Source organism: Papio anubis, chromosome 3 (genome assembly GCF_008728515.1).
Source record: "Papio anubis isolate 15944 chromosome 3, Panubis1.0, whole genome shotgun sequence".
Classification (NCBI taxonomy): Eukaryota; Metazoa; Chordata; class Mammalia; order Primates; family Cercopithecidae; genus Papio; species Papio anubis.
In genome coordinates, this window is record NC_044978.1 from 140,232,059 (window position 1) to 140,253,460 (window position 21,402).

Genomic DNA, 21,402 nt, shown 5'->3' on the forward strand with positions numbered 1-21,402 from the left:
CGAACTCAGTTTTGACCAAGGAGTGTGTCTGCTTACTCAGTTGAGGGGCTTAGGATTTTATTTTTAGTTATCAGTTAACAAAGTTAATTTTTAATTCTTTTATGAAAGATGTTCATTTTTCCCTCTCCTACTTCCCATTCTCCACAATAATAGTTTAATTTTAATTACATATATAATATATAATATTGCACATATCATATTATATATTATATATACATGAGTATGTGTGCACACATAATCCTCAACATATGATGGAGTTATGACTGAATAAACTCATTATAAGTTGAAAGTATCATCCTGACTGGAGGTCAAGGAGTGTAGTCAATATATATTTTTTCCAACCATCCTAAAGTCAAAAATCATGAGTCAAGCCATCTGTATTAGTTTGTTTTCACACTGCTATAAAGAGTGACCTGACTACTATAAAGAACAACCTGAGACTGGGTAATAAGAGGTTTAATTGACTCGCAGTTCTGCATGGGTTGGGAGGCCTCAGGAAACTTACAATCATGGTGGAAGGTGAAGGGGAAACAAAGCATGTCATACGTGGAAGTAGGAGAGACAGAGAGCGAGGGAGGGACTGCCACATACTTTTAAACCATCAAATCTCATGAGAACTCACTAACAGAAGAACAGCATGGGGAAAACCACCCCCATGATCCAATCACCTCCCACCAGGTCCCTTCCCTGACACATGGAGATTACAATTCAACATGAGATTTGGGTGAGGCACAGAGCCAAACCATATTACCATAATAAGTCAGGGACATCTGTATATGAATATACATAATTAATTTTAGCTTGTGCATCAAATTATTATACCATATTATGTTTCTTAAGCATGTAATGTTTCAACTTTCTTCATTATTTAATACTGTAATTTTCCCATTTCTATACTTTTTGTTTTAATTCATGTTTCAGTTGGCTGAAATTGTTCTTGGAGGTATGTTTTCAAGAAAGATAAGTATATTTTCTCTGCTTTCACCTATTTCTGGTAACTTACCTGAGTATAGAATTTTTGTCAAGAACCTTCCTAAAAAACATCAATAATGCCCAATCACCTTTTAGAATTTAGTGAAGCAGAGTAGAAGTGTGAGGCCGTTGTTTATCGATAAACTTTTATTTCTGCCTTGATGTATATGAATTTTTACGCTTGAAATTAGACTGCATAATGGGAGATTGTCCAGAAATTAGGAAAATAAACTAATTGTATTTTTAAAATAAAATAAAATAATTTTATTTTAGATTGTGGAAAGAGTTTAGATCATGGCAGAGTTTAGATCATGGAAAACCTAATGTACCATGCCAAAGATGTGGGATATTTTTCCTTTAGGTTTTGAGGCTTTATTATTTTTACTGTTGTTATGACCATCATTCACAGAATTATTATTACCAGAGTACCATTATATGTAGGAGGTTTCCCAGTTTGCCATGCTGTCTACATTAACTAACTATCGCTACATAACAATCCACATTAGTTTTGCTAAAACTACATTCACATATTTATTTAGCTTATGAATCCCCAGATCAGAAATTTGGGTTAATCTCAGCATGGTGGTTGTTTTAATTTGTTCTAGAATTGGCTAATCTCATCTTTACTCACTCAAGTTTCTGCAGTAAACTGGTAGGTCAACAATGACTGAGTAATTTCTAATGGCCTCAGATGGGACAGCTGGGATGGCTGGTGCTTCTCTCTCAGTGGCCTGTTGTCATCTACCAGGACACTGGAGCTTATTTACCTGACAACAAGAGTTTACAGACTTTAAAAGTAGCAAGAGGGCACATTCCAATTTACAAGTATGCTTCAAGTCCATTTACATCATCTTTGCTACTGTTACCATTGCCCAAAGAAAATCACAGGGCAAAGCCTGGAGTCAGTGTGCACAAGCACTTACAAGGAACGTGGGTATAGGAAAGCATGAACAAATTAGGGACATACTGCATCATTCCACCACACTGCCCTGCACGAACTCCAAAACACCAGAACACCTGGCAGCAAAATTCCTTCAGGAAGGGTATGTGTGGGTGACCAGTATCCATCTAAGCCTGCTGTGGTGCTCTGCTTCAACTCTTACCTCAGGAAGTCTCCTCACAAAAGATCAATTCTTGATCTGGACTCTGTCACAATGATGAAAGTGGAAGTTCCCATTATTATTTATATATTTGTAGAAACATTCAATATATATGCAAGTTTAAAACAAATGAAAATTTCTTAAATTCTTTATTCAAAATATTTATACCAGTTTTTTAATTTCAAATGTTTCATTTGATGAAGTTTGAAAATACTAGGATTACTGTCTTAGAACTTCATTACATATGTTGATTTTTCACATTTAGGACCAAAAAGAAGAAATCATAGTGGGAAGTAATGTTAATAGTAATAACAATTTTAGCCCGCCTCCTATATGCTGGAACCATCTTCCTTCATAAGGAGATTGAATGAAGTATCAGAGTGCACAATTCAAGATGTCAGGCTTTTTGGTACAAATACATATTACTTCAACCGCATAATTTAATTTCATAATAATATGTAGTTAATAAAATATGCATTTAAAGTTTCTGTCATTTGAATAATTGGTTCTGGTGGTTCTATTGTTTTTCAAGATTAAGAAATAAAATATTATTCTTAAATATCTTTAGGTGGGAAATATCTAATTTAATTTAAAGGCAAAACAATATTATTCTTTATATACACATGTGAAATTCCACCTACCTTTAAAATGATTTTTGGGTAACCTTATAAAAGGTTTATTTGTACAATGACCAAGAAATTCTTGCCTTTTCCTTCAGTGATGTGTTTCTAAACCCTGACTTAAAAGTTAGTCTTTTATAACTACATGATTTCTGTTTAAATGACTTGTTTAAAACAAGTATGTGCAAAATTGAAATGAGTTTTTCCATTGCCTTATATCCTCTTGAAAAGAAAATTAGCCTAATGAGTAAGAATTAGTACAAGATGTTTCAGAACATTTGTAATACTATACAGTGTGGGGACCTGGGTCCCAGCTTCTCAGGCAGTTGCTCTTTTGGTAGGGAGCTGTTCTCTCTTTATTATCTTTTGCACAGCTCACCTCAGAGGCTTTTAACATTCAGTCTTTCTCTTTCCTTTTCCCTTGTGCTCCTAATAATTTACTGTGGATATTTTCAGCATGACACACAACTGCTGCTGCTGATAATGAAAACTGTTCACCTAATTTCTCCCTGCCCTGCACTCAGAACGAACTGTGTAGAGTCAAACTACGCAGCAGAAAACTTAGCAGGAGGCGGTAACTGGCAGAATGATGACATAGGTAAAAGACTGGGCTGATGGGCACAAGCAAAATGTGATTAGCACAGTGTGTGTCGGTCAGGTCTCAGGGAAGGGAATGTTACTTCACCCTCTCCTAGCTTTGCTGCTTGGGACCAGGTGGCTATTGGGTAAGGCCCGACATCCAGAATGGGTCCAGGCGTCCCGAAAGCAAACCTTCTTAATTAGTTATAGTTGAATGACTCAAATGAGCCAGAAGGTTAGATCAGGCCTCCTGCTTTGAATTTTGTGTTTTATGTTGGAGGCACGATAGATTATAATCTTGGAATGCAATTTCTCAGGGCCCTTGTGAACACCAAGAGTCTGTTGGATTAGCTCTTGTCAACCAAATTGGAAGTTAATTAACTTAGCAATAAGAGTTTAAGAAATGTCTGCATTTAAATATATAGGATAATTTTGTGGCATAATGTATGTGAATATTTACTATGATCACAGCAACAAAACACAGTGGGCAGATTTCAAGGCAAATAAAATAAAATGTCTCTGTTCTCAAGGTATTTTGGTTCATGTCTGATAGCTTTACAAGCAGCCTTTTCAATGGAGTAAGTAAAAAGTAAAGACCTGAGATAATGTGGCAAAGCATCTACAATACAAAAATAGTGAGATGAAAATTTAACAAAGCATTACAATGTCGTAGAGCTAAACACATTACATGTCTTTGGGTTACATTGAATTATACAATTAAGTCACATTCCAGTTCACTATACAGCGGTTTCTATTTATTAGAAAAGGGAAAACAAAATTCAGGAAGACAATTGCAAAAAAAGTAATTTATTTTACAGTTTTATTTCTAACAAAAACAAGACTTTAAAAATTTAACTCAGCAATCTTTCCTACTAATCTGCTAGTATTTCTTTCATACCTCCTATTTTCTCAAATAATATCACCAATAATAAGTTGTCTAAATCAGGGACCTCAATATTATAGTTAATGTCTTATTTATCCTTTCATCGCATGTCAATAAAAAAAAACCATGTTACCATTCTAGTCAGGCCTGTACTTCCAAATTCCTATAGCAACTACCTTCTCTCTCCAGCCCACCATCTGATTTTCAGCCCCCATATCATGTGTTACATGAATGATTGATATGCCCTCACTACATTCAACCTCTTGACATCCCAGTCCGTCTTCTGTCTACTCTGCTGCCACTATGGCTTTTTAAACAATTTCAGGTGAATGTCCATTACTTATGGGAAAAAAGTCTACATATTAAATCATGGTATATGAGAAACAATGGTAGCTTATGATAATGCTCTGAAGGAGATATTTTAATACAATTTATTCAAGATTAGAAAAGTTAATTACCTTGTCAAGGACACACAATAAATAAGAGAAGAGCTGGTATTTGTTTAGCTCCATCTTCCTGACATGCAAAGTGTGTCTCTTCAGAGCAAGCCTCTGGCCTACCGTTTTGTCTCATCCCAGTCACTACCAGACATAATACCCTTTCCACTGGTATCATACTGGAATTTTACTGTCTCTCTATGTGGCCCATACATCTTGTTAACCTGTCCCATCTCTTCTCATATTTTAAAGGTGATATCAAGCACATCTTCATTTCCTCAGTTTCCCGTGAAACTCTCTGCCAAGAAAAACTATTTAATTATTCATTTTCATTCTCAAAATATTTGATTCTTGCTCTTAGCCCCCTACATTGCAGAACAAACAATGGGGCATTGAGTTTTTCCCATTGCAACATTTCTCTGATAAACTCTGTGTTGTCAAATCTTTCCCTCTGGCCACAGCCAGGAATGGCTCTCCACTTTTAAGGAATATTTCATATATCTTCCTATTGAGCAGTTTTCAGATTATATTAGAGCTATTTGATTATGTATTCATCTCAACCATTAGACTAGATGTCCTTTGAGACCTGAGGTGATATGTTACTCATTTTCTAATATTCATCGTGTCTGATATAATTCATATTTCATAGTATGACTTCAATAAATGTACATTGAATTAAATTGGTATTTCTAAGAATTTACAATGATTACTTTCAAAATGTCTTATGGAAGGAAACTGAGAAAGAAATTCACTGTGAATTGCATGTAGAAATTTTGTTTTGTTTTTCTTTGAAGAGTCCTTAGCAAATACAAACATAAATATATTTAATATTGATGTACAGGGACACAAATATCCCTACATTATATGTATATGTCTATATATACACAGGTTAAAATACACGGTGGATACACATATGCATATACATATTATTTATATATACAAATCTATTCTTATTTGAGATAACTTATCAAACAGATTACAGTTAACATGAATAGTTTATTTTCCTGTTTGACATCTGCTACTTAACCAGGAATATTAGTTTTTAAAGTTATTCCACATAAATTGGTAATCATCGATTGATTTTAAAAGCGAATCATCCATTCACTTTTCAAAAGAAAAAAAAGCTTTGTAACTAAGTAGAAAATAAATCCTATAATCCAAGAAATATAGTTTTATTTGACCTGTTTATTATTGATTAGGACCTACATTCTACATCTGTATATTAATTTATAATTCATTGATAGGTAGCAAATAATTTCCATTTATTAAATATTAAGTATATTTTCTCCACTAGAAGAGATAAATCCAAATGATACTGCCTTGGAATGCTTTAACTTGTTTTGTATCTATTCGTGTAAATTTGTTTCAGCATTATTTGTGTCTTGTTGATTTTATATAAGTCTCTATTTCCCTCTGAATTAGTTCTACTATTGGGCTATTTAGCTTATTAATAAGTGTGGTAGGTAGAATAATGCTCCTCCCACAAATGTTCACATTCTATTCCTTGTAATTTGTGAATACATTATCACATGGAAAAAGGGACTTTGCAGATGTGTTTAAGGTTATAGAATTTGAGATGGTGACATTATCCTGGATTAAACAGTTGGGTCCAGGCTTACCACATGAGTCCTTAAAAGCAGAGAACCATTCCTAGCTGTGGTCTGAGAGAAAGATTCGACAGCAAACTGTGCCAGAGAAATACTGCCATGGGAAGGACTCAATGCTCCCTTGTTGGTTCTGAGATATAGGGAGCTAAGAACAATAACCAAAGAGAGACCTCATAGTATAAAGGGTGGCCTCTGCTTGACAGGCAACAGCAATGGAAAATCCCCAGGACCTAGTCCTACCACTAAGGGAAACTGAGTTCTGCCAACAACCCACATGAATAGGAAATGGATCTTCCCCTAGAATCTCCAGAAAACAATGTAGCTTTGCTTACTTTGTGATTTTATCCATGTGAGACACACGTTGGACTTCTGTCCTATAGAACTGTCAGATAATTAGTTTGAGTTGTTTTAAGCCACTAAATTTGTGATATCTGTTACAGCAGCAAGAGAAAACTAATACAAAGAGTTGAAAAATTTTTGTATTTGTGTGAGTGTTACACCTTTTAACTCTTTGAGAATGACACTGATAATTTTGAAGTCTCCTTGAGTGTTCATGCCTGCTTTGAAACTGACTTAAGTGAAACTCTAGAATTATAGATTGAGAAATACTATTTACTCTCCTTTGTTATTTGTCTTAGAAATTAATGAGCTTCTTAGAGAAAACTCTTCTTCTGCTATGAGCAAACATGCTCTGTTTTGAGGATCTTCCAGAATGGGGCCTCTTCCTGAGACCTGGATGGTCAGAGTGTGTGTAGAGTTACTCCGAACCCATAAAATAATCCTTAAACACTCTTGTTTCATAAGCATTGGGGAGAAAAAAGAGACCCAGACATTATAATTATTGCACAAGAAAATTTCCCAAGCTGTGAGAAATTTGGTAAGTTATTGGAGATCCATTAACAAAAAGAATTCCATTTCTGAGACAGAGGGATGGCAATAGCTACAAGTGTTGGTATGATCCTAAAAGGCAATTGGGAATGATGTCCTTTGAGGACATTTTTCTCCACTCCATAGAAAAGCATTTTATTATCTTACGTAAGTGACTGAATGAATATGAGTTACAGAAGGAGAATACTTCTTTAATTATTTAATTTCAATTGACTGAAGAGAGACTCATGAAAATTAGCCAGTGTTTATAAAAATGGCTTGCTGATTAAAAGCATATAATTTCAAACCGCTTCTGATCCTTAAGAAAAAAAAAATACCCTTAGAAGGTTTGGAAAATTCCTCAAAAGTAGGCAGCTGTTTACACTATTTTGTTCACTACACTCTCCTTTTAGTACATGAGCTAAATATTTACTAAAAAATTCCTTTTCACCTAAAGAATCATCCAGAATCAAATAATTTTTTCTTGTATATCTTGTAGAGATACATCTTTTATCAAGTGTTTCCCTTATGTTTAAGACTGTTTTTCTGAGAGACAGAAGATAACACACACACACACACACACACACACACACACACACACACACACATGCTTATGTTAATCTACACCACTGCTTTGTGGCAGAAAAAATGAAATCTATATTAATAAAGGACTTATTATGATTTACACATTTGGCCAACTGTATAAAATTCTTCTTAATGAAGAGATGTGTGTGAGCATAATTATATAAATGTTTTCTATCTGATGTTTATGTCATGGTTTAGCAATTAGTGAAATTTGTAAGTTGTTTGAGCATTACTTCATAGACTATCTAGGAAATTCTTTTAACCTAAGTCATTTAGAGAAAGGAATTTGGCGGGCGTGTGGCTCACGCTTGTAATCCTAGCACTTTGGGAGGCCAAGGCAGATGGATCACGAGGTCAGGAGATGGAGACCATCCTGGCTAACACAGTGAAACCCCGTCTGTACTAAAAATACAAACAATTAGGCGGGCGTGGTGGCCGGCACCTGTAGTCCCAGCTACTCGGGAGGCTGAGGCAGGAGAATGGCATGAACCCAGGAGGTGGAGCTTTCAGTGAGCCCAGGTGGCACCACTGCACTCCAGCCTGGGCAACAGAGCGAGACTCCGTCTCAAACAAACAAACAAACAAAAAAAAAAAGGAAAAGGAAAGAAAAAGGAATTCATCATTATTGAAAAGGAAAAAGAAAATAAAAGGGAAAGAGATGATCTTATTTTAACCAACACAGTATGAAAAAATTTATAAAGAAATCTTAACCTCACAAGTTCTACTTCTTAAAGATGTAACACGATTTATTCTACTGAATTTAGAACTAAAGTCTAACTTACTGTTCTTGGTTAATACTGATAACATAGCAGATTTTGGTTCTATATTGACAAGGAATATTAATCTTTGTATTCATTTTGCCAAAGTAAAACAAGTTCATATTCTGCAAGAAAAAAATATAAAATATCAATTGTCTGATCCTTCTACATTTCAACCAATTGAAGTTTCCATTCAAAAAATACTTTAATTTTTTAAAAAGCTAAAGAAATTTGGCTCTGCATTAATTCTTTAAAAAGAAATATTGACTTGTTTTAAATGTTGTGCCTGATTTCTGTAACTTGGCCACAGTGAAGTTTCTTATATCAGTCTAGTAACAGGAAAGCCCTGATTTAATCTGATTGTAGGTTTGCACCCTTATATCCTCCCTTCTCCATTCCTTGCCAGTCATATCCCTAACATAGAAGAATCGCTTGGTCTCAGAAGCTCTATTGATGATTTAGAAGCATTAATGAGAGATACAGAGAGTAAGAGCTAAAGTGAGAGCAAGAGAGGGGAGAGAGAGGGAGAGAAAGGAAGAAGAAGGGCAAGCGCAAGCTCGAGGGAGTAAGAGTACATGCATAAGAAAGATTTTCTTTACTTTCAGAGTATCCCTCTTGGTTTCAAAGGTGCAGGAATAACTTTTTGTGTTTACTGATTAAAGTAAAAATAGAGAATTTGAAATTTTTATAAATGTGACTGCAAAATTAGCATTAGTAGAAAAAATCTGTAGAACACGGGACAAAAGACAGAAATTCATGAATAATTATTAAGGAGACTTAAAGAGTAAAGTACTGGGAAGCAAATTTTCTACGTAGAAAACTTTTTAAATTATAGGCCCTAGTCAGGGAGACTAACTAAATGATTAGAACATCATTTAATTTTTTATGTCATAATCCTAAGAAAGGACAGATTCATGTTTTCCTCTGTTTAGTAATTGCTCTGGTCCGAGTTCATTTATAGCATCATTTACCAAAAAACCCATAAAAAATCATTATTAATTCTCAAGAAAACTCTTGAATAGATTGTGTGTAGTGCCATTAATTGAAGGTGTGTTTCTCAAGACATATGAAGATGCCTTCATGCTATTCAGTCAAGCACAAATCTAATGATATGTATGAGGCAACAGAATTGATATGTCAGCATTTTTTATATAATTGGAAAGCTTCAGTTTGCCATTACCTCTATGCTAAATAACACATTTACATTATCCCCTAGATTGCAGACAAGCATACGCCTAATTATTTTATTTCTGGCATGCACTGTAGAAGAATTCTTACGCAAATAATAGAATTAGAGAAAATGTTCCTTTGTGTTTTATCACTCCTTCCGACCCTGTGTGAAACTCATTAACTTCCTAGGAGGTGAGAAAAGTGAACCAACGGATGCTGGAATAAAGTATAGGACAAGCACGGTTGCTCATATTTTTTTCTTTTTTAAACATATTATTTTCCAAAAGAAAACTTTCTAACTTAATAAATAAATTTTCAATTGAAGAAAAGGTTGTAAGCTAAAAGTATGTTTATCTGCCTGAAACATGACTAGACTAAAGGTTGTTATCAGTTAGAGAAAGTCAGACTTTAGTTCTGCCAGTGTTTGTCTTTTAGAAGATAGCTAGGAAGACCTATAAAAATGAAGAATAAATAATATAACTATGCTCACGTATTTTGATCACTTGTATTCTATTTTCATTCTCACAATAACCCTATGCAGCAGGATTCTCTCCCCTCATTTTTGATGAGCAAGCTGCAGTTGAACCAGGGTAAGTAATCTGCCCAAATCATAGAATTAGCAGAGGGAGGAAACAAGACCAGACCTGATCACTCTGTGTTTTATACCTCATTTTCACACTATCCCTGGATTCAAATGTATTGGCTTTGAAACTGATACTCTCCTGGAAATGTTCGTGTTTATGGGGATTTTTTGTTAAGTATACCAGGAAATGACAGTGGAAGAGACCCTAATCCCAGGATGTTCTGAAAGGAGAAGAGATTAAAATGAGATTTGGGGATAACATCTGGATTTTATTTGTTTGTGATATTCTAATTATCCATAGAAAAATAATGCCATTGTTTTTAACAAAGCAACAGAATTGCCAGTTTTTTATGGTTTCATTTTATTAATAAAAAACCCCATTGAATAAAAGGAATAAAATTGGTCTCATATTTTGAATATAGTCATCCAATTATTACGTGTATTTTACTTAAAATTTTAGAATCATAGCAATCACTCAAGTAACTTGCCATCTAATGATTAAACACATTCAATTGAGTAAATAAGGATTAGCAGCACTACATATAAAGTGTTGAAGTTGATGCTGTGAGGTGCTGATATATGACACCCAAATACTACCAATCAAGTAAAGGGAATGAAATATAAGCCTTAACATCTGTCATAGAAGGTGGAATTTGGGAAACTCTCTTTCAGCATATGAAGTGCAGGGATGAGTCAGAAGAGCTCAGTGGAAGCTTCAGAGAAGAGACAGCTTTTGCCCTGGGTCTTGGATGCCGGGTAGATCATTGTTGGCCAGAGAAAGTTATAGGAAAAAGAAACAAGGCATTCCCAAAAGCAGCAAAATCTGAGCAAAAGCATAGCAGTATTGAAATAATTGAACACATTTCATATGTAATTGTCCTGAAGAACATAAATGGGAGTGACAATGGGACCAGGTCTTGGAGGCCTCTGAATGTCCTATTATAGTATTTGAATTTAATCACTGCCTTTGAAAGAGAATCAGCAAATAGCTTATATATACACTTGAGTTTCTAGCTGAAATAGTCACCTAAATTGATGGGTAGAATTATTTAATTTCTATACTAGAAGGAAATGTGATATGTTGAAAATCACTTCAAGAGATGATTACATAACAATGTGAACTCCTTTGTCAAATTTCTATAGCAGTTTAGTTGTACAGTGGCCTTTCGTCTCAAAAGAGACTCTAGCAATTTAAAAAAAGTACTTCTCTTCTTTGGGGAGCTAAATTAATCTCTGTCTTCTTGTGTAAATGCTCATCTAAGAGATAGTTATAGGAACCTTTAAAATCAATCCATTTTGTTCTCAAATATGGTTCATTTAAATAAGCGATATGAGGAATAAGAGACAAAGTGAGATACTTTGTTGATTATTCTATAACATAAAATGCCAGTTATTATATATGTCTTTGCTAGACTGTGCTAACATTTTTGAGAAATGAATGACCCCTATGCTAGGTATACTCTCTGTGATAATGTTTATGATAAGAGGAGAATCATGTTTATGATATGAGGCCAGGCGCGGTGACTCGTGCCTGTAATCCCAGCACGTTGGGAGGCCGAAGCAGGTGGATCACTGGAGGTCAGGAGTTCGAGACCAGCCTGGTCAACATGGTGAAGTCTTGTTTCTACTAAAAATACAAAATTTATCTGGGCATGGTGATGAGCGCGTGTAATCCCAGCTACTTGGGAGGCTGAGGTGAATCACTTGAACCTGGGAGATAGAGGTTGCAGTGAGCTGAGATCACACCATTGCCCTCCAGTCTGAACAACAAGAGCGAAAATCCATCTCAAAACAAAACAAATGTAGAAAGAATCTTACAGGATCTGTGCTAGCATATTAACATTCTGTCTTGAATTATTGGGATTTACAGTTGTTTAAATTTTCAGTGCTACTTTTCTAGTTTAAAGACATTAAATCAGTGATTCCAAAGGGTTCTTAGTATATTCTCAATAAAGTGCTATTACAGCATTTTGAAGAAATTCATAGAGGTGTACTTTATTCTCCCATTCCTACCTATCCTGGAACTCTCCAAAAGACATACATGCAGATATTAGCTATTCAGGGCTTTGTCCCCTTTGCCTTTACCATTCAAGTGAGGAGAGGTGTTCTATCATATTAAATTTATAGCAATAGGCCTCCACATCCATTGTCATGCAAATAAGGCACAGGTACACACCTAACTTCCTACTATTCCAATATGGGTAAATGGAAAATAGGGCATGTTGAGGGAAAACTTACGAGTAAGAAAGTATCAGGGCGTGTGTTATCTATGGGGTCTCATTAGACCAGATTGACTTAAACCAGCTATGGCTGTACTGGATGTTCCACAGAAAGAGCTTTTGGGGAAGAAACATCCTAATAAAGGAAATGACAGGCAGAAATTGTCACAACAAAGGTGAAAAAACTAGAACTTGTCAAAGTCTTTATCAAGGTCTTGTTTAAAAAAAAAAAAAAAAGTGCTGAATCTCCAGATCTCACCCTCTGGTATCCGCCAGCTCTTCAGTGAGTGGCTGTAGATCTCCTAAAGGGCTTCTTGTTAGTTATCAAAAGCGGAGAAATGGGGCCTCCAGGGTCATTCGATTTGCCTCTTGCCATTCTTATAACTTAATGTGGTCAAATTCCATGTCAACATAGATAAGCAGAGAAATAATTACTACAGTTAACTGATGTAACATCTAATACTTTAAAGTAGGAAAAATGTAGGTCAACGAGGATTTAGCGATAAGCCAGAACATGGTGTGAGGGTAGGAGTAGCTAGTGTATAAATAGTACAGCGTTATATATTACTTGTGGCTTCAATGAACGTACAGTTTCACTATGTTTTGAGAGGTAGAATACATACATGTGAAAACATTTTAATCCTCTTGATGTTCCAAATATCCAAAATGAGTTGTAGAATAATCATTGGTATATAATTTGTTTCTTTAGCAATTGTATATTGCAGTTGTGTGACAAAATAAATACTATCTCTTCAAATCAAATTATATAAAATAACTTTTCATGTTCTTACAAAGATAATATTTAATTTGTTGAATTCATTTAAAATTTGTTTTGTAATTCTTTATCTTTTACCGTGTCCAATATTGAATCTAATACTAGGGTGATAAATTAACATCTGGTAGGGTGAAACATAAATTTTTCTTTCTCAACATCTAATCAGAGTTTTAACTGTTTTATTCAGCAATTAGCTACTGGCAATTACTATTTCTATTTTTGTTTTTCAGAATGCAACATTTACTCATAAACAGCTGCTGTTTAGAAAAATGAAGATTGTTTATTAGTAAAAGGCAGTATTAATATTTGGTGCACTATAATATCATGTAGACATTGTCCTTTTTAATTTTGGGTTCCAATCACTGACCTTATAAACATAGAACACAAAGGGCTATTTGGAGTAATACTCACACAAACCATAATAATTCAGCAAGTGCCATTTTAATGTATTTTAAAATTGTCATAGAATAATCATTAACAACTTGAACCTATAACAATGTTGAATTTGCTTTAGTTTGTTTCTGTCTCTAATTGAGCCCAATATATTTTTCTGATTATTAAATATACTGAGAAAATGTGGGTTAACAGTGCCAAACATAAGTAGACACTCAGTAAGTACTGCATTAGTGAATGAAGGATAATAGAGTAAGGGCACAAAAATTTTGTTTTGTTTCCTTAGAGTCAGGCAGTTTTAATTCTAGAGAAGCAACTTCAAGAAATAATTGAAATTATTTTATTTAATTTCTGATTCTACAATTGACTAATATCCAAGATAAGATAATTTTCTGAGCTGACATAGTGGTTCATGCCTGTAATCTCAACACTTTGGGAGGCCAAGGCAAGAGAATTACTTGAGCCCAGAGTTCGAGACCACCTGGGGAAACAATGAGACCTTGTGTCTATGGAAAAAAAAAATAAAGATAATTTTCTATAATACGTTCAGAATATTTTGCTTTTGGATGTTATCATAAAATAATTATTATATGTTATTATAGAAACTTTCTAATTACAAATACAAAACTAGCTGGGTGTGGTGATGCATGCCTGTAATCCCAGCTACTGGGGAGGTTGAGGCAGGAGAATCATTTGAACCTGGGAGATGGAGTTTGTAGTGAGCCGGATTGTGCCACTGCACTCCAGCCTGGGTGACAGAGTGAGATTCCGTCTCCAAAAACAACAACAAAAAAATCGCTTCCTCTGAAACAACCTTGCTGAAAATGCTTACATGTTCAACACGAAATAGTGTTCTCAGGTTAAGGATTAACAGGTCTCTATTATGCTATAAATGTTTTTGAGTCTGAGAAATGTTACCATGTAGTTGTTTAAATGTGTTTGAATGAACTGTTTCATAGAGATTATGTATTATGTGGTAATAAATACCCTCATAAAGAATCCACACCTAAAAAGCAAAATTAAAAACCAAATTAAGAATACATATTAGATATGTAAATAAAGTTGACTAGGAAAATAGAGAATAAAGAAGAATATAATGTTTATATGAAAATAACTGGACTACTGTGATTGATAAATAAGACTATTATCTGATGTATAGAAAACTAGTATGATCTTAAAGTTAGCAGAGAGTGAGCAATTAGTCTATGAAGTGGTGGATGAGACAGACTTAGAATTAACCAGATTTGTTCCCATTCTAGACTTGATCTCTGATATGGTTTTGCTATGTCCCTACCCCAATCTTATCTTGAATTCCCGTGTATTGTAGGAAAAACCTGGTGGGAGATAATTTAATCATGGAGGATGTCTTTCCTGTGCTGTTCTCCTGATAGTGAATACGTCTCACAAGATCTGATCATTTTATAGAGAAGGGTTCCCCTGCATGAGGTTGCTCTCTCTTTGCCTGCTGCCATCCATGTAAGACATGACTTGCTCTTCCCTGCCTTCCACCATGATTGTGAGGCCTCCCAAGCCATGTGGAATTGTAAGTCCATTAAACCTCTTTCTTTTGTAAATTGTAGAGTCTCAGGTATATCTTTAGCAGAAGCATGAGAACAGACTAATACAGTAAACTGGTACCAGGAGTGGGTGCTGATGAAAAGATACCCAAAAATTTGGAAGCAACTTTGGAACTGGATAACAGACAGAGGTTGGAATGGTTTGCAGAGTCCAAAAGAAGATAGAAAAATGTGGGAAAGTTTGGAACTTCTTAGACACTTGTTAAATGGCTTTGCCAAAAATGCTGATAGTGATATGAACAATTAAATCCAGCCTGAGATGGTCTCAGATGGATATAAGAAACTTGTTGGGAACTGTAGCAAAGGTGACTCTTTCTATGTTTTAGCAGAGAGGCTAGTGGCATTTTGCCCCTGCCCTAGAGATTTACGGAACTTTGAACTTGAGAGAGATTATTTAGGGTAGCTGGTGGAAGAAAGTTCTAAGCAGCAAAGCATTAAAGAGGTGACTTGGGTGCTGTTAAAGACATTCAGTTTTAAAAGGGAACAGAGCATAAAAGTTTAGAAAATTTGCAGCCTGCCAATGCGATAGAAAAGAAAATCCAATTTTCTGAAGAGAAATTCAAGCCATCTGCAGAAATTTGCCTAAGTAATGAGAAGCCGAATCACCAAGACAGTGGGGAAAATGTCTCCAGGGCATGTCGGAGACCTTTATGGTAGCCCCTCTCATCAAAGACCCAGAGGTTTAGGAGGAAAAATTGGTTTTGTGGGCCAGGCCCAGTGTCCCTCTGCTGTGTGCAGTCTGGGGACTTGGCGCCCTGCATCCCAGCAGCTCCAGCCATGACTAAAAAGAGCCAAGGTACAGTTCAAGCTGTTGCTTCAGGGGTTGGAAACCCCAAGCCTTGGCACCTCCCACATGGTGTTGAACCTGCAGGTACAGCAAACTCAAGAACTGAAGTTTGGGAACCTCTGCCTAGATTTCAGAAAATGCATGGAAACAACTGGATGCCCAACAGAATTTTGCTGCAGGGACAGGGCTATTATGGAGAACCTCTGCTAGGGCAGTGCAGAAGGGAAATGTTGGGTAGGAGCCCCCACACAGAGTCCCCACTGGAACACCACCTAGTGGATCTGTGAGAAGGCCACTGTCCTCCAGACCCCAGAATGGTAGATCCACTGAAAGCTTGCACTGTGCGCCTGTAGAAGCTGCAGATACTGGATGTCAGTCTGTGAAAGCAGCCGGGAGGGAGGCTGTACTCTAAAAAGCCACAAGGGCAGAGCTGCCCAAGATCATGGGAACTGACCTCTTGCATCAGCATGACCTAGATATGAGACACAGAGTTAAATGAGATCATCTCGCATCTTTAAGATTTGACTGCCCTGCTGGATTTCAGACTTTCGTGTGGCCTTTAGCCCCTTTGTTTTGCCAATTTATCCCATTCTGATTAGCTGTATTTATATAATCACTGTACCCCATTGTATCTAGGAAGTAACTAACTTTCTTCTGATTTTACAGGCTCATAGATGAAAGGGACTTGCCTTGTCTTCGATGAAACTTTGGATTGTGGACTTTTGAGTTAATGCTGAAATTAGTTGAGACTTTGGGAGACTGTTGGGAAGGCATGATTGGTTTTGAAATGTGAGGACATGAGATTTGGGAGGGGCCAGAGGTGGAATAATATGACTTGGCCGTGTCTCCAACCAAATCTGATCTTGAATTCTCATGTGTTGTGGAAGGGACCCAGTGGGAGATAGCTGAGTCATGGGGAAGTCTTTCCCATTCTGTTCACCTGATAGTGAATAAGTCTCATGAGATCTGATCGTTTACTAAAGAGGAGTTTCCCTGCACGAGCTTTCTCTCTCTTTGCCTCCTACCATCCATGTAAGATGTGACTTGTTCCTCCCTGCCTTCTGCCATGATAGGGAGGCCTCCCAGCCATGTGGAACTCTAAGTGTATTAACCTCTTTTGTAAATTGACCAGTCTCGAGTATGTCTTTATCAGCAGCCTGAGAGCAGTCTAATACAATCTCTTAATGACAGTTTACCCTTTACCAAGCTAATTTAGCTTAGTTCTCTCACTTGTAAAATAGGAAATTATAACAGAACTCATAAACATTAAGTTGGGTGAAATATTCAAGAAGGCAGATGGACACATAGGAAAGCCTTGGTAAAGAGTAAGTGTTATAACTTTTATTTTACTATGTAGCACACCTTTTGTCCAAGGTGTTTTGCTGCAAACCCCGAACCAAGTGCCTGAGTTTCCAACAAAAGAGAAAACCAGGCTGCTTCATGGGCTCTCAGATATATCTTATGATCAAGGATATGTCTTATGATCAAGGGGCTCAACATTTTCCTTAGGATCTCAGCAGGTAAATTTTTGTCATTCTGAATGAGAAGTCAAGCAACCTTTTATATATATATATATATATATGTATGTATGAATATGACATAGCCTATAATCAAACAAAACTGCTTCTTACAATTTCTGGCTACAGTTTCAATATTTAAGAAAACAAAAAATAGACAGATGGGAATTTTAGCAGCCGTTTTCAAAACCACATTTTAGTGACTTTATAATAATCATACAGCTATGTTATATTATTTAACTTCATGATACTAGGTTATTTTATTCATGTTATTTTTATATTTTCCCCTTACTGATATTTAACATGTATTGCATATTGGTAGTCTTCTAAGTAATAAAACATTATTTCATTTAATAATCATAAAACCAAGCATGCTATTATGTTATTACAAACTGCAGAATAGGAAACTGGGACCCTGAGGAGTTTAAATAAATTCTCCAGAGTCAGAAAGGTAATAATGTTGACCCTATTTTTATGTGCCTGTTGTACTTATCTTGGGAGAAAATGTGACACTGGAAAAGAGTTGAAATTGTATAATTATTGTTTTTTCTTTTAATTGACTGATATGACATTGTTTACATATTGGCTTTTGTCTAAAGAAAGAGGACATTATCGTAGTTTTGAAAATATGGGCTGCCTTTTATAGTTGTACCATAGTTTTGATAGCTCAATTTCACATACAGATACATTTAACGTCACTAGATATAGAGTAAGAACTTTGTCTATTATCTGCTGAATGTGTCATTTCCCACAGGTGCTAAGAACTCTCAAGCCATGGAGAGAGATGCATTTGGAGTTGTTTACGTTCAGACAAAGCCCATCTGGTTGTTTGCAGCTAGTCACAAGGTAAGCAGGGGCATGCATGCACACACACCCACACACAGACACACACACACGTGAATTATATATTTCAAAATAAATTGGAATTACATAAATTTAAAAAATAAATATTTTAAAATACGATTGTAATATGGCTGTGTATTCATCAGTAGCACCACTGACTAATACCCAGGAAAACGAATCTGCAGAAGAGTCCACAAATCTACACTTTAAACAAATAAACTTTATAAAATTGCATGTAGGGTCGTATGTTTCAGGGAGGGGGATACGGGATATAGGGCTGATATAAAGAAGAGGAAATAAAAAAAAAATGCTGACCAGCATTAATTAAAGTCTACAATATGCTTGCTGTTTCACATAGCCTGTCTAATTTAGTCTTCTAGCAACCCTATTACATAATCCATTTAACAGATAAAGAATGTGATGCTAATATATGTTAAATAAATAACTTAGAGCTACATGAAATGTGAGGATAGAAATTTAACTTGATAGAATGGAAAATCAATAATAATAAGATGACAGCGGGATTGCTAGTTGATGGTTTGATTCCTTTCACTTTACTTTCTCTGATACTTTTAAGTTTAGCACTTCCTTGTTAAATTTCTTGATGTTCAAGTAAATTGAGTAAAGATTGTTGTAAATATTTCAGAAAAATCTACTATTTTATTTCCATGTCAACCATCTTGATTTTAGACCCTACAAAATAAAATATAAATTTTAATAAATGATTATTTACAAATATGTTGATAACTTAGGGGTTTAACTACCAAAAATGTAAATCCATAAAGTGAAACCCATTATATTTACATAATTTATAAGTTTAGCAAAATGTGAAATATGAGTTTTGAAAACTAAGGTAAGTGGTAATAGGAAAATATTCATCATATTATTCAATTGAAGAAAAACTTCATGAAGAATAAAAAGTTCAGGAATTATTTATTCATTAAAAGAAGGACTTAATGCAGAAAAGGGTTCTTCCAGTTGTGTGTACTTGTGTGAAGGAAGGCACCTGTTTCAGTAGAAGAGCAGTAAGTAGGTACTAAAATATTAGATGATAATCATTAAAAGATGGTTAGTGATGTTCCTGTTCTGAAATTTATTGAGTGAATGAATAACAAATTGATATTTTGCCCATTTGACTGTCTGGAAAATACAGTTTTTAAACAGATTTTCAGTTTTGTAATGTAATTTCTGGGAATTAGTCCCAGAATGCTATATTATGAGATACAGGCTTCTTATTTTTTAATTTTTTTGTTAGATAAATATAAACCTATTTCTAAAATATAAGGTATATCAACTAAAAACAAAATCTTATATTGAAATGTGTTCTTGGGAGTGCTTCACTTTTATTTGTGTGCTATACATGATTTGTTGGCACTGGAGGCTAACAATACGTACATAATCCCAGAGCCCCTGTGGGATAAATTGGCATGTAGCATAGGCTGGTGATAATCACGTCTGACATGTGCTTCCAGGTATTTGGCGTCTGAATGTACTGTGTGCATTTGTCAGCTAGACAAACATAGTCAGAATTTGGGATGGAGGAAACTAAGAACAGTAAAACATTTTAAACTTCAAGAAATTACCGGATATTTGCATCTTCGACAGAAGAAAATTTCCCTTTAAATGAATCAGTAGGCATTGGAAGTTTGGTTTCACTTCCCCCTGCTCCTTTTTTGGACTTTATCCAATTTCATTTTTAAGGAAACTGCACCATAGGTGCTCTTTATTAGCTGTCCAGATCTGTATGCTGAAGAGTTAGTAGCAACTCCTGGTGACATGTTACAAGTTCTTTGGTTCTAGCCAACTTTGAGCTATTTTTTTTAATCTGAAAATAGTCTACTATAAATAAGTAAATGAATGAATGAATGAATGAATGAATGAAATAATGGATGAATCTGAGATTTTTATAAGCCTTGCTTTATATTATATAAGAGCTAATTGTGTCAACCAGTGCCCTTTCTGATACAGCATTCTGGTAAACTTCATTACATTTCTTACAAATGGATTTCTTTTTTATTCCTGTTTTCCAGGATGAAATAATCTCTTTTAGTAATATTCTCTGCCATTAACTTGTAGGCGTGCTGCAAGTTTTCTTCTCTATAAACAACTGGTGCCAGTATACTTTTGACTGCATGCAGTATTAATTGCCTTTTCAATTTATTCTACTAATATTATGAATGTGTGCTTGAATTCTTACTTCTAGGACACATCACAAAATTTTTCTATGGGCAATAAAACTATTTCTTGTAAAACAATATTCTTTTATGGTATTGCACAAAGTGAATGAAAAATTCATGAGTTAATCATTGAAGATATGTATCTATAAGTTAAAAAATAGTTGAAGTACTCTTGAAGATCATTGCTCATTCTGCTAAGAAAAGGCCATTGTTACCAACATTGTGGGCTACATGATAGGAACCATTTCTATTAGCCTCAGCTAAAGCCTCTATCAGGTATCTGTTTTTCTAGATTCCTGAATGTAATACAAGAGTAGTATTTTTATTGCCTCAAGACCTAAGTATAGTCAGTTAATAATTTATCACTATTATCTTAAGTTAATAATGAGGATAATATCTCCTGCACAGTTTTACAGTATTACGTTAGAAAGCAGAAGACTTCCTGTGGAAAGCATTTTCCTCATGTAGAAGCAGCACAAATGTTACTGGGTATACATCATTTATATATTTTTAAAGGTACTAGTACTATGTAGACATGAAACTCTATAAGATCACTTAGTAGGTTAGAGACTTTTGTATAATTTTTGAGAGTTTTTTTGAAATTTAAAATAATTTACTAGTTTCTTAAAAAGAAATTGTAATTTCTTTTAAAACATCCTGAAAATTAATATGCTAAAATGAAAAGATTATCTATACATTTCCATTCTAAGAATCCAACTTAACTTTGTGTTTACACTTAGCAGAATTATTGAATGTAACTGTATGCATACATTTTTAATTTTAATAAAATTAAAGTAATACTTCATATGCTATTTTATCTCAGTGATATAATGTTAATACATTAAAGCATTTTCATGATAGTATTTTCCATGTCAATATAAAGTTCCATCCTAATAACTTAATCTTTCAAACCTCAGTGTTATTACCTGAAGTTTATTCATATATTTTCCACT